Raw genomic sequence first — 15,259 nt, 5'->3', positions numbered from 1 at the left:
GGTATGAGGGAGGTGTGGTAGTTGCTATAGAGGGAGGTGTGTGGTAGATGGTGGCATAGGAGGGAGGTGTGGGTGATGGTGGTATAGGAGGGAGGTGTGTGATAGGTGGTATAGGAGGAGGTGTGGTAGATGGTGGTATAGGAGGGAGGTGTGTGTGGTAGATGGTGGTATAGGAGGGGAGGTGTGTGTAGATGGTGGTATAGGAGGGAGGTGTGTGGTGGTGATGGTGGCATAGGAGGGAGGTGTGTGGTAGACAGAGATGAGGGAGGTGTGTGGTAGATGGTGGTATGGGAGGGAGGTGTGTGGTAGATGGTGGTATAGGGGAGGTGTGGTAGATGAGTTATAGGAGGGAGGTGTGTGTGTGATGGTGGTATAGGAGGTGTGTTGTGTAGATGGTGTAAGGAGGGAGGTGTGTGGTGGATGTGGTATAGGAGGGAGGTGTGTTGTAGATGGTGTTATAGAGGGAGGTGTGTGGTATGGTGGTATAGGAGGAGGTGGTAGATGGTGGATAGAGGGGAGGTGTGTGTATAGGAGGGAGGTGTGTGTTGTAGATGGTGGTATAGGAGGGAGGGGTGTGTGGTAGATGGTGGTATAGGAGGGAGGTGTGGAGATGGTATAGGAAGGAGGTGTGGTAGATGGTGGTATGAGGGAGGTGTGTGGTGGTATGTGGTATAGGCGGGAGGTGTGGTAGATGGTGTGTAGGAGGGGAGGTGTGGGTTATAGAGGGAGGTGTGTGGTAGATGGTGTGTTGTGAGGGAGGTGTGTGGTAGATGGTGGTATAGGAGGGAGGTGTGTGTGGTAGATGGTGGTATAGGAGGGAGGTGTGTGGTAGATGGTGGTATAGGAGGGAGGTGTGTAGATGGTGGTATAGGAGGGAGTGGTAGATGGTGGTATAGGAGGGAGGTGTGTGTTGTAGATGGTGGTGGTAGGGGGAGGTGTGTGGTAGATGGTGGTATAGGCGGGAGGTGTGTGGTGGTGGTGAGGCAGGAGGGAGGTGTGTGGTGATGGTGGTATGGGAGGGAGGTGTGTTGTAGATGGTGGTATAGGAAGGAGAGTGTGTGTGGTAGATGGTGGTATAGGCGGAGGTGTGTTGTAGATGGTGTTATAGGAGGAGGTGTGGGTAGATGGTATAGGAGGGAGGTGTGTGTGGTAGATGGTGGTATAGAGGGAGGTGTATGGTAGATGTGGTATAGGAGGAGGTGTGTGGTAGATGGTGGTATAGGAGGGAGGTGTGTGTGGTAGATGGCAGTTATAGGCGGGAGGTGTGTGGTAGTGGTGGTATAGAGGAGGTGTGTGTGGTGATGATGGTATAGAGGGAGGTGTGTGGTAGATGGTGGTATATAGGAGGGAGGGTGTGTGGTAGTGGTGTTATAGAGGGAGGTGTGGTAGATGGTGGTATATGAGCGAGGTGTGTGGTAGTGGTGGTATAGAAGAGGTGTGGTAGATGGTGGTATATGAGAGAGGTGTGTGGTAGATGGTGGTATAGGAGGGAGGATGTGTGGTAGATGGTGGTATAGGAGGGAGGTGTGGTAGATGGTGGTATAGGAGGGATAGTTGTAGATGGTGGTATAGGAAGGAGGTGATGGTGGTATAGGAGGGAGGTGTGTGGTAGATGGTGGTATAGGCGGGAGGTGTGTGTGGTAGATGGTGGGTAGAGGAGGGAGGTGTGTTATAGGAGGGGAGGTGTGTGGTGTATGGTGTATAGGGAGGTGTGGTAGATGGTGGTATAGGAGGGAGGTGTGTGGTAGATGGTATAGGAGGGAGGTGTGTGGTAGATGGTGGTATAGGCGGGAGGTGTGTGGTAGATGGTGGTATAGGCGGGAGGTGTGTGTGGTAGATGGTGGTATAGGAGGGAGGTGTGTTGTAGATGGTGGTACAGGAAGGAGGTGTGTGGTAGATGGTGGTATAGGCGGGAGGTGTGTGTGGAGTGGGATGGGAGGGAGGTGTGTGGTAGATGGTATAGGAGGGAGGTGTGTTGTAGATGGTGGTATAGAAGGAGGTGTGGTAGATGGTGGTATAGGCGGAGAGGTGTGTTGTAGATGGTGTTATAGGAGGAGTGTGTGGTAGATGGTGATAGAGGGAGGTGTGTGTGTAGATGGTGGTATAGGAGGGAGGTGGTAGGATGGCAGGTATGGAGGGAGGGTGTGTTGTAGATGGTGGTATAGGAGGGAGGTGTGTGGTAGATGGCGTTATAGGCGGGAGGTGTGTGGTAGTGGTGGCATAGGAGTGGAGGTGTGGATGTGGGTATAGAGGAGGTGTGTGGTAGATGGTGGTATAGGAGGGAGGTGTGGTAGATGGTGGTATAGGAGGGAGGTGTGGTAGATGATGGTATAGGAGGGAGGTGTGTGGTAGATGGTGGTATAGGAGGGAGGTGTGTGTGGTGATGGTGGTATAGAGGGAGTGTGGTAGATGGTGGGTATAGGAGGGAGGTGTGTGGTTGTAGATGGTGGTATAGGAGGGAGGTGTGTGGTAGATGGTGGTACAGGAGGGAGGTGGTGGTGGGTATAGAAGGGAGGTGTGTGGTGATGGTGGTATATGAGGGAGGTGTGTGGTAGATGGTGGTATATATAGAGGGAGGTGTGTGGTAGATGGTGGTATAGGAGGGAGGTGTGTTGTAGATGGTGGTATATGAGGGAGGTGTGTGGTGGTGGTGGTATAGAAGGGGTGTGTGGTAGATGGTGGTATAGGAGGGGAGGTGTGTGGTAGATGGTATAGGAGGGTGTGGTGGATGGTGGTATAGAGGGAGGTGTGTGTGTAGATGGTGGTATGGAGAGAGGTGTGTTGTGATGCGTGGTATATGAGGAGGTGTGTGTGGTAGATGGTGGTATAGGAGGGAGTGTGTGGTAGATGGTGGTACAGGAGGGAGGTGTGTTGTAGATGGTGGTATAGAAGGAGGTGTGTTGTAGATGGTGGTATAGGAGGAGGTGTGTAGATAGTGGTACATGAGTGGGAGGTGTGTGGTATAGAGGGAGGTGTGTGTAGTAGTATGGTATGGGAGGAGGTGTGTTGTAGTGGTGGTATAGGAGGGAGGTGTGTGTAGTAGTGGTGGTACAGGAGGGAGGTGTGTAGTGGTGGTATAGGAGGGAGGTGTGGGAGTGGTGGTATAGGGAGGGAGGTGTGTGGTAGGATGGTGGTATGGAAGAGAGGTGTGTGGTAGTAGTGGTATAGAAGGAGGTGTGTGGTAGTGGTGGTATAGAAGGAGGTGTGGTAGTGGTGGTATATAGGAGGGAGGTGTGGTAGTGGTGGTATAGGAGGGAGGTGTGTGGGAGTGAAGTGGTATAGGAGGAGGTGTGTGGTAGATGGTGGTATAGGAGGGAGGTGCTAGTAGAGGTATAGGAGTGGGAGGTGTATGGTAGATGGTGGTATGGAGGGAGGTGTGTGGTAGATGGTGGTATAGGAGGGAGGCGTGTGTGGCAGATGGTGGTATAGGAGGAATGTGGTAGATGGTGGTATAGGAGGGAGGTGTGTTGTAGATGGTGGTATAGGAGGAGGTGGTGATGGTGGTAATGAGGGAGGTAAGTAAGGGTGGTGGTATGAAGGAGGTGTGTGGTAGATGGTGGTATATGAGGGAGGTGTGTGGTAGATGGTGGTATAGGAGGGAGGTGTGTGTGTGGTGGTATGAGGAGGGAGGTGTGTGGTGATGGTGGTATATGAGGAGGAAGTGTGTGGTAGATGGTGGTATAGGAGGGAGGTGTGTGTAGTGGTGGTATAGAGGGAGGTGTGGTGGTAGATGGGTGTGGTGCTGGTATAGGAGGGAGGTGTGTGGTAGTGGTGGTATAGGAGAGGGAGTGGTAGTGGTGGTATAGGAGGGAGGTGTGGCAGTGGTGGTATAGGAGGGAGGTGTGTGGGAGTGGTGGTATAGGAGGGAGGTGTGTAAGTAGATGTGTACAGGAGAGAGGTGGTAGTAGTGGTATAGAGGGAGGTGTGTGGTAGTGGTGGTATAGGAGGGAGGTGTGTAGTAGTGGTGGTATAGGAGGGAGGTGTGGTAGTGGTGGTTAGGAGGAGGTGTGGGGAGTGGTGGTGACAGGAGGAGGTGGTAGATGGGTGGTATAGAAGGAGGTGTGTGAGTAGTGGTGGTATAGAAGGGTGTGTGGTGGTGGTGGTATGGAAGGGAGGTGTGTGGTAGTGGTGGTGACAGGAGGGAGGTGTGGTGGTGGTGGTATAAAGGGAGGTGTGTGGTAGTGGTATATGAGGGAGGTGTAGGTAGATGGTGGTATGAGGGAGGTGTGTGGTAGTGGTGGTATAGGAGGGAGGTGTGTGGTAGATGGTAGTATAGAAGGGAGGTAGTGGTATATGAGGAGTGTGTGTGGTAGGTATAGAGGGAGGTGTGTGTGGTAGATGGCATAGGAGAGAGGTGGGTAGTGGTATAGGAGAGAGGTGTGAGGAAGATGGTGGTATAGGAGGGAGGTGTGTGGTAGATGGTATAGGATGGGGAGGTGGGTGGTAGATGGTGCTATAGGAGGAGGTGATGGTGGTATAGGAGGGAGGTGTGTGGTAGATGGTATAGGAGGGAGGCAGGATGGTGGTATAGGAGGGAGGTGTGTGGTAGATGGTGGTAGGAGGGAGGTGTGTGGAGATGGTGGTATAGGAGGGAGGTATAGGAGGGGAGGGGAGGTACAGGGGAGGGAGGTATGTGTAAAGGAGGTGTGGTAGTGGTGGCATAGAAGGGAGGTGTGTGGTAGTGGTGGTATGAAGGGAGGTGTGGTAGTGGTGGTATAGGAGGGAGGTGGCAGGGTGGTAGGAGGAGGTGTGGGTATAAGGAGGGAGAGTTCGTAGATGGCAGGAGAGAGGTGTGGAATAGAAGGAGGTGTGTGATGGTGCGGCGAGTGGCAGGAGAGAGAGGTATAGAGAGGTGAGATGGTATGAGGAAGATGGTATAGGAGGGGAGGTAGATGGTAGACAGAGGGAGGCAGATGGTAGCAGAGGGAGGTGTGTAGTGGATGGTATAGAGGGAAGGGCAGAGGTGTGTGGTAGACAGGAGGAGTGGTAGATGGTAGACAGGAGGGAGGTGTGTGTAGATGGTGGTACAGGAGAGGAGGTGTGACCAACAGAGGAGGTGGGGTAGATGGTGGCATAGGGAGGAGTGTGGTAGGTGTAGGGATATGTGGTAGATGGTGGCATAGGAGGAGGTGGCAGATAGGTATAGGAGGGACTGTGGTAGTGGTGGCATAGGAGGAGGTGTGTGTAGACGGTGGTACAGGAGGGAGGTGTGGTAGATGGTATAGAGGCACAGGCAGAGGTGTGTGGTAGAAGATGGATAGGAGGGAGGTGTGTGGTATATGGTGGCATGAGGGAGGTGTGGTAGATGGTGTTGGGAGTGAGTAGATGGAGGTGTGTAGTAGATGGTGGTACAGGAGGGAGGTGTAGATGGTACACAGGTAAGGTAGATGGTGTTATAGGAGGAGGTGGTGATGGTGGTATAGAGGAGGTATGTATATGTACAGAGGAGTGTGTGTAAGTGGGTAGCAAAGCTGAGGTGTGGTAGATGTGTGTAGGAGGAGGTGGTATAGATGGGAGGTGTGTTGCAGATGGTGGTACAGGAGGATGTGTGTGGTAGATGGTATCAGGAGGAGGTGTGTAGTAGATGGTATGGTAGGGAGTGGCAGCAGAGGAGGTAGATGGTGGTATAGGCGGAGGTGTGCAGATGGTAGAGGAGGTAGAGGGAGGTGTAGTATAGGAGGAGGTGTGTGGTAGATGGTGTATAGGGAGAGACAGGAGGGAGGTGTAGACAGTATAGGCGGGAGGTGTAGATGGTGGTATAGGGTGAGGTGGTAGATGGTGGTATAGGAGGGAGGTTGGTAGATGGTGGTAGGAAGGAGGTGTGTGGTAGATGGTGGTAGGGAGGTGTGTGGTGATGTGGTATAGGAGGAGGTGTGGTAGGATGGTATAGGAGGAGGTAGATGGTAGAAGAGGTGTGGTAGATGGTATAGGAGGGAGGTGTGTGGTAGATGGTGGTATAGAGGAGGTGTGTGATGTAAGTATAGGAGTGGAGGTAGATGGTGGTATAGGAGGAGGTGTGTTGCAGATGGTATAGGAGGAGGTGTGGGTAGATGTGAATGCAGACAGGGAGGTGTGGGTAGGCAGCAGGCATGAGGGGAGGTGTGTGGGTAGATGGTGGTATAGAAGGAGGTGTAGAGCGGTATAGGAGGGAGGTGTGGTAGTGGTGGTAAAGGGTGTGTAGATGGTGGTATAGAGCTGAGGTGTGGTAGCAGGAGTGAGGTGTGTGGTAGATGGTAAGAGAGGTGTGGGAAGATGGTATAGAGGAGGATGTGAGAGAGGTACAGGAGGAGGCAGAGATGGTGGTATAGGAAGGAGGTAGATGGTGGTAGACAGGAGGAGGTGCAGATGTGGTGTAGGAGGGAGGAGTGGCGGTGTAGATGGAGGCAGGAGGAGATGGTAGATCAGGAGGGAGGTGTGTGGTAGATGGGCAGGAGGTGGTACAGATGGTATAGGAAGAGGTGTGTGGTAGAGGTGGATAGGGGGAGGTGTGTTGTAGAGGTGGTATAGGAGTGAGTGTAGAGGCATAGGAGGAGGTAGGTGGTATAGGAGGAGGTAGATGGTGAGCAGGAGTGGAGGTGTGTTGGTAGATGGTGGTATAGGAGGGAGGTGTGTAGATGCATGGTAGAATAGGGAGGTGTGTGGCAGTGATGGTATAGAGGGAGGTGTGTAGATGGTATAGAAGGTGGTAGATGGGAAGGAGGGAGGTGTAGATGGTAAGAGGGAGTGTGTGTAGATGTATAGGAGAGGTGGGAGTGTGTGGTAGATGGTATAGGGGAGGAGGCAATGGTGTGTGGGAGTGGTTGATGGTATAGGAGAGGAGTGTAAGAAGAGGTGGTGATGGTATATGAGAGGTGTGGGTAGATGGCAGGAGGAGGTGTGTAGATATAGGAGGAGGTGTGGTAGATGCAGAGGGAGGGAGGTGTCTGGTAGATGGTATAAGGAGGAGGGTAGATGGGTAAAAGGGAGGAGGTGTAGATGGTAATGAGGAGGGAGTGTGGTATAGAAGGGTGTGTGGTAGAGGTATATGAGGGAGGTGTGTGGTAGATGTAGGTATAGGAGGGTGTGGGGTAGATGGTGTGCTAGGAGGGAGAGAGATGGTACAGAGAGAGGTGTTGTAGATGGTAAAGGTGAGGGAGGTGTGTAGATAGGTATATGAGGGAGGTGTGTGGGGTTGATGGTAAGAGAAGGGTGACAGGTATGGAGGTGGTGGTGACAGGCATATGAGGGAGTGTGGGTAGATGGTGGTATAGGAGGGAGGTGTGGGTAGATGGTATAGGGAGGGAGGGACAGGAGGAGGGAGGTGGTAGATGGTGTATAGGAGGGAGGTGGTAGATGGTGGTATAGGAGGTGCACGGAACCTGGAGGAGGTGTTGTGTGCAAAGGAGGTGGAGGGGTGTCCTGGGATACCCATCATGATGATATACAGCGAGGTGCCCGTCTGGTGTGGTGGCAGTGCCGAAAAGGAGTCAGTACTTGGCCTTCTCCACCATCATTGGTTTACACAGACACTTATTTAGGCACGTGATTTGGTTATCTATGGTGTTGTTAGGGAAGGAGGTAGCCACTCCTTAGACTTTGCTATCTGTAATTATTGGTTACACCTTCACCGGGGCAAATTATGGAGGGGAAGGGATGGGGAGGTTTGTGGGGGCGTGACGTAGTGATGACGTGCGGTGACGTCATTTCCAATGGTCGAGTTGCCAGTTATGTCTTGGCGTTCATGGATGATGTTTTCAGTGTGTTGGGGTGTTTAGAGTCTTATATCACAAGTGATTGTTGTGTACTGCAAAAGGTGGAGGAGAATCACGTGATTAAAGGAAGGGTGTGATGATAGTTAAGTTATATATGGTAAATAAAAGTTATGAAGTTGTGGAGTGTGTGAACTGAGAGGGAGCAGTAAGCTAGGCCGGCATCAGGAGGGGGCGGGTCCGTCTCCAGCCCACTAGTGCCGCAGGTAACAGTCCGCAAGGGCCGTGTGCACACTCCTCAACCTACCCTCACTTCGCTGGTCGCTCCACCACCTCCCTGTGCACACATCTTGTTTGTTAGAAGTTTGGAGTTCACCAGAACGACGGTGTTACTCGCCACGAGTGAGTGTGTCGGTGCAAGTGTGGGAGGAGGCCAGTGTCGGGAGGTTGTGGCGTCATCACCACTCACCACCCTGTGTTAATGAGGTGTGGGTGTAGCCTGGGAGTGGAGGCTCACACGCTGAGGCTGTGTGTGTAAGGCAGGTGTAGACAGCAGTGAGGAACGTCATTCCTTCTGTGGGTGACCAGCTGCGGCACACAGGACCCACCACAGCCACGGAGGCACCATACTTGTCATCTCCTCCACCTCCTCTTCCAATAATTGCAGACGGGCCGTCGCCTCTGTTGGTGTTAACACCATAGTGTTCACTGCTGTACACCAGCCTCCAGCGAGAGACACTGCTGAGCTCTGCTGCTATTTCAGTGACACATCACAGGCCATCTTGTTCCTTGATCAACGCAGGAATATTACCACGTGTGGTGTTGCTGATAATGGTGTGACTTGTACTGTACACTGTTAGTGTTCATCACCCTTTGACACACATTAAAATACTGTGCTGTGCGTGTATGTGTGTATGTCAGTCGAGTGGTGAGTGTTCCGCTCCGCTAGTTAAAGGGCCACAAGGATATCATCTGCCACCAACAGGCTGAGTCTTGTAACTCTGTAAGCACAAAAAAAACCTCCCGTGACGAGTTAAAACTCTACCACCGTCCTAGGATCGCAGTGACACTCGTAAAGAGTAACTCACTGAATGTTATCTTAGTGTTATCAGTGCCGTATAAATCATTATTGGATCTTGTGTGAGAGGTTGTGGCAAGATAGAGCCTTGTGATAGAGAACCACCACCTTAACTTGGCGAGACAGAGAACCACTACTTTAACCCGGTGAGGCAGAGATCATCCTCAACTTCGTGAGATAGAGAACTTGCACCTCTTAACCCTAGCAAGAGTGCTATCGTCTTAGGAGGTGCGTGGACTGCCTGAGACGCAAGGGGAGAGTGTTGTAGGCGCCTTGGCCCTGGTGTCACAAGTGAGTATCAGTTGTCTTACGTCAGTGTTTCTTGCTTGTTCTTTGGTGCCGTAGTTGGGAGCCCCAACACTGCCCCTCTTAAACTGACCATGTTGTAAACAATAACTTGATATTATTAGTGTAGAAGTAAACTTTTCACTGTAAATAAGCAAATGACACATTATTGTAAAATATAATATAAATATTACATCAATAAATCATTCAGAGTTGTAAATGAGTGAATGCTACACATGACTACATGAATACTACACATCGGTAAACACACTTTGTAATTTAAAAATAAACTATACTTGTAAAAGACGAGAGAAAAATAGCTTTTAATAAAGTCATTAGATGTAAGCAAACCATATGTTAGATTGTTGTTAACGTTCAATTTCGTAATGTTGTTAGGTAGAGAGAGGCGACGTAACGAAAGCTGCCACGTAGGCTTTATCATTTGGGTAATTAATACACGGCTCAGATGAGAACTTACGACGCATATTACCAATAACTCTCTACGTTGGTTTAATCCCAAGGCTGATGTAACCTATACTGTACCTGTATATGAGAACGCATCTGACTTGACTCAGCAGATTACGACATACTGTAGAGATGGATATTCAGATTCGTACTGTAATTATCTTCTCTATTCGAGTCCTGAAAACGTATTTACTGTACAAGTATTACTTTATATGCAGGACAAAAATAGCTCACAAAATGGCATCAAAATTGCACTGAGATCAACGTAACTAGATTTTCTTTTTTGTCCCGAGGTAAAAGGGAAAAATTAATATAAGAATTAGAGAGATTCATGACTCAGGAGTATGGCTCATTACTCAGATTCTTAAAGATTCGTATTTGAAGTTTTTCTCTTAACTGGAGATGAAAGAACACCTCTACTTGGGTAATCTCAGTTTAATCTTGGCGCCATCTTTATGTCGTAGCCAATTAGGGCCGTTCTCATGACTCTAGCAAGGGGGGGGGATTGGCTTACGAATTTTTAGGTATCTGTCTTTGCACCGTAAATAAAGTGAGCCAGTTAGTGGGCATAATTAACCCGCGAACTTTGTGGGAAACAATATGAGACCATGGACGATAAATTTGGGTATATGAGGGCTGTCACTAGTCCCACGTAAAATTTCGGAACATGTCGACCCCCATCTGCTCAGATAGTTGTTTTAACTACTGTACCTGAATCAGCTTTAGTCTGAGCGCAATTTCGGTGTCATATCACCCATCATGTACCCGTAGCATGGGAGTCAGATGTGTTTTCACATCACTTACGGGAGCAAATTGAACTTCGAAACCTCATTAGCATTTGGATGTAGCGTATACCGGTACACAGCAGCTATGGACGCCAACAACGGGGTCACGCAAGCTCGATATGGATGTGTTTTTCACAGTAGTGGTGGATTTTTGTGTCCGTGGGCGATTCTAATATTCCAAGAAAGTTATTGAGGTTATGACATGTTTGTCTCGCCGTGTTATGGTTGAGGAGCAAGACAGGGAGGGGTAACTGAGCTGTGGCTGAAGGTGGCGTTGCCTGATAACATCTTGTCTTTAAGGCTATTAGTCATGTTTTGATGCTGCCTGATGGGGTCTTGTTTTCCTGCGTGATTTGTTCGAATTCGTGAAAAAGATTTTTTTGTTTTGTCTACTAGAGTTAATAATGATTTTTATTTAGGATAAAGTAATTCAAGAGCAAATTTACAGACCTCGAACACTTCAACATATTTATTACTTTTGGTTCTTTAATAGACGTTTCCAGGTGGTTGTAAGATTAATAATGAGGTTAACTTTTGCGGGAGAGGTCAAGTCCCACCACAAATTCAAATACGTTGACTGTAGACGTTTCAAACGAGGGGATCGATTTTTGAGGGGGACTGCTGTCGCGTTGTGTGTTTATATATAGACTATCCCACGTGCATATTAGGCACCCCAGCTTATTTCACCTGATGGTTAAACCCTAACGCTTACCAACTCTAACCTAACCTAACCTTTACCCCTCAGGTGGACTTAGGGTGTTTAATCGTCAGATATAACAAGCTGTGGTACCGAATATTCACGCGATCCAGGAAACCATTTTGTTTTAGGAAGGAAAGGTTAATGGTTGCAGCTCAAGGTCACGGACAATAACCATGGACATTTTTTCTCACAAACGGATTGATCGATTTTGATGAAACTTGTTATGTGGGATGTTGGTTGTTGACTCACCGGCCCCCTCTCTACTAGTTATTGATTTCGTGTACACACACACAGAGAGAGAGAGAGAGAGAGAGAATTAATTTTCTACGTTTATAGATTGGTTGAGGTTTTGGCTAAATCAGATTCAGATTTGGCTGCCAAGAAAGAAACCGGTTTAGTACGAGAAAAATTGTGTCAAGGGTCATGGTCAGAAAACTGTGCCGAGCCGAGCTGTTGTCATTCTAGTTGCTGACTACTGTTGATTCCGGGTTTTTGTATGTTTAATAATAATAATATTATTATTATTATTATTATTAATAATATTATTAATAATAATAATAATAATATTATTATTATTATTATTATTATTATTATTATTATTATTATTATTATTATTATTATTATTATTATTATTATTATTATTATTATTATTATTATTATATGATGAATTTTGTCTGTAATAGTGTTGGTATACTGTCGTGGCGCTTTAATTATATATTTGTGACATTTTCTTCTGATGGAGTTTGTGGTCGCACGTATTGTTGCGACAAAAGTTCTGTCGCATATTCTACGAACCCCGAGATTGTGAAACCGAAGCAGTAGACACTGATGCATTATTCTGTCCGTAAATGATTCGTTTTCACGAGTCTGAATCTCGGGGTTCGTATATCTTTTATTTTTATGAACCCCCTTCAGCAATAACTGGAATTTTCTCTTGGACAAAATTAGTGTAAACTGTTTAAAGGTTGGGCGTTTAGAGGGACTACTGCCTGTATCGTACAAGATGCTGCTGCCTTTTATTTTAACACACACACACGTTTAGGGCGGTAATGATTCAGCCTCTGTGTAGGTACTGTACTGAGGTAGTCTAAAACTTGCCTGATAAGACGCCGTAGTCTCATTGTGTGAATGAAATTAATGTGCATCTTTACTGTTTGTGTAAGATGGTGTGAGTGAAAATTAAAACTTGTCTACATGTTGGTGTTAGAATTTAGTGAATGTGTTATATCTGTTATGTGTTTTAGTAAGCGCCTGAAGTGTGCTTCCCTGTTTTGGTGTGGTTGGTTGTGTTCCCGTCCGCCCGTCCGTCCAAGGATGGTGACTGGTTGTCGTCACCGCATGTGGGGATCTGTCCTGTTTATGTACGTCATTTATAGATCTCTGGGGCTCTTGTGTAAGTGTTCGTTCTCAAAAGTATTCAGTCTTCGTGCTTATCCACCTCTTGGCTGATTTCTTCAATTACTTCGCGTGTGAGTGTGTGGCGCTTGCTCCTGTAGGTATTTTGTATATAGGGGTGATATGTGTACATGTCAGCTCCCGTTCGTTATTGCTCTTACGCATATACACCTCGGGTCTTTCACATGTTGGTATCTGTTGTATGTAACGACTTTGGGAGAACCGGTGCAAGTTCAAGGACACGAGCCACGCTTGCTGGTACTACCACAGGTATTGGCAGCCACAGCACCAACACCAGAGGGAACCTGTTTGTGACGCTGTATTTACAAGGACGTCTTACCACTCCCACTTACCTCATGTGCTTATCTGTAGTTGGTCACTTGTTTTTGGTGAAGTACAGTACGTGCGCTGGTGTATGTGTGAGAGGGAAATATTTAACAAGGTGACGGAGGGGTAGAGTGTGTCAGTGGGTGTAAGATTCACTGCAAAGGTAGTTCTGGATACCACATGTGATAGTGTGTTCCATACTTCCCTTTACGATGTTGTGAGGGAGAGTCAGGTGACCCAGGTTTAAGGAGTGTGTTAGTTGTAGTGGCCATGTGATATATCTCACAGGTGTTGCCGAGTTAGTGATGGTGTGCTGTAGTCAGACTGAACTCATTAACTAGTGGTGACCAATGATAAACTCTTTATGGTAGGGAGATAAGTGACAATCAGATACTCTATGGTAGATAAGTAACAATCAGATAAACTATGGTAGATAAGTGACAATCAGATAAACTATGGTAGATAAGTGACAATCAGATACTCTATGGTAGATAAGTGACAATCAGATAAACTCTTTATGGTAGATTAGAGACAATCAGATAAACTATGATATATAAGTGACAATCAGACAAACTCTTTATGGTAGATAAGTGACAATCGGAATAACTATGAGAGATAGGTGACAATCAGATACACTCTTTATGGTAGATTAGAGATAATCAGATAAACTCTTTATGGCAGATTAGAGACAATCAGATAAACTCTTTATGGTAGATTAGAGATAGTCAGATAAACTCACTATGGCAGATTAGAGACAATCAGATAAACTCTTTATGGTCAGTGATAATCAGACTCCTTATGGTAGTGAGGATGAGGGCAGGTGAATTTAACGGCCAGCTTCGCTGTGATGGTACAAGTTTTTGTTCGCCTCGGAGTCTCCAAGAATCGGCATGTTAGTACGAGAGTGGTCAGTGACAACCAGACACGACCTGTACTCATTAGTGAGGGGGAAATTTCATAACCATGTAAGATCACCTCATCAGCAGTCATCAGTAGCAGTTGTAAACACTGATGTTTGTTTGATGTAATCTCACCAGGAGTCACTTAATGAGACCAGGAGCGTTTCTTTATGTGTAGATGTTAGGAGTGTATTGAGTAAGGAGAGGTGCGGGTGGTGTAGATAACAGAGCGAGGTGACCTCGAGGAGGAAGCTTTTGACAAGTAACACACACACACACACTCTCTCTCTCTCTCTCTCTCTCTCTCTCTCTCTCTCTCTCTCTGTGTGTGTGTGTGTGTGTGACGCCCCATGGTCAGTATACACAAGACTGGGAAAAGAACCAAACTATCGGATTCCTTTAGGATGTGTAAGAGCGTCGTTTTTAAACATGTCCAAATAAATTGCCTTAGCATTTACGTCAACGGAACTGGTTTTATCCCTTCTGCGCTGATCTAGGTTGTGTATCCGTCTGTTCTTAGGGTTTTATTTATTTATTTTAGTGAAGAGGATTGTAAGGCCTTTTATAAGTTCACGAGCGGTTATTGTGATATGTTTTCAATTTTGATATGTTTTTGTGTTTTCGGCGGTATTATTATTATTATTATTATTATTATTATTATTATTATTATTATTAAAATTATTATTATTAAAAGGGGTGTTACTATTTACTTAGAATGTAACTGTACATGAACTCAATCTTTGTGGAAAGACGTTCTACAAAACTTCTGGAGTGTTGATTACTCTTCTTCTGGATGACAAGATGTACTGTACCAGCTTTGATTGTTTATATATCAACCCTAGTCGTCAGGCAGGTGGGCCTGACGTCACTTATCGTATATTTTGAGATAGTAATCATCCTGAGTGTACATATCACATACCGTATATTCTAAGCCCACAGGATCAACCGCTTGGGACAGATGTCACTTATCTCACTTAGGTTAAAATACTATGTGTGTGTGTAAATCCCCCTTTGTGTGGATATATACGAGCTAGTTATTGTTGGGACAAGTAAGAGAAGATAATGCTGGGGTGAGATGGGTGTTTCCCTTGTTTGGTCAGAATATTTGTGAAACGCCTCTTTTTACCGCCCTTGATACCATTGGTTGGAGGTAAACAGTCAAGTCCCGTTGATATTTCTTGCTGTATTGTTATTATACATCATAAGGTTGTACAATTATGATTTTAGGTCATGGTTTTGATCCTTTCAGTTGTGTCCTTTTTGATTAACAATAAATGTGGTACGTCAAGGCATACCATACTGTAAGCTACTTAAGATGTTGTCTTACACACATTTCACTACGTTGGTGATTGATTCTACGCCATTAGTCCATTTTTAGTCTTAATAATAAGTATAGGCGTCATTCCTGCTAAAATAAAAATATAATTTGTACACGGCTATGCCATCAAGCCGGCGGAAAATCGGCGGCATCCATTCAGATGCTGACGGTGAAGTTTTCTTAAGTTTGGAATTTAAATTCTCTAAATTTTGTTCAATAATGATTACGATAATTGTGCCAGGAGGTCCGTATAAAATATCTTCAGCGCTTGGGTGCCACTCCATAACCCCAGCCCATTTCAAGGTGTTTCGTGGTACTG

This window comes from Homarus americanus, unplaced genomic scaffold (assembly GCF_018991925.1).
Source record: "Homarus americanus isolate GMGI-L3 unplaced genomic scaffold, GMGI_Hamer_2.0 scaffold51859, whole genome shotgun sequence".
NCBI classification, from domain to species: domain Eukaryota; kingdom Metazoa; phylum Arthropoda; class Malacostraca; order Decapoda; family Nephropidae; genus Homarus; species Homarus americanus.
The sequence above is the reverse complement of the archived record's forward strand: the minus strand, read 5'-3'. Positions refer to the sequence as shown.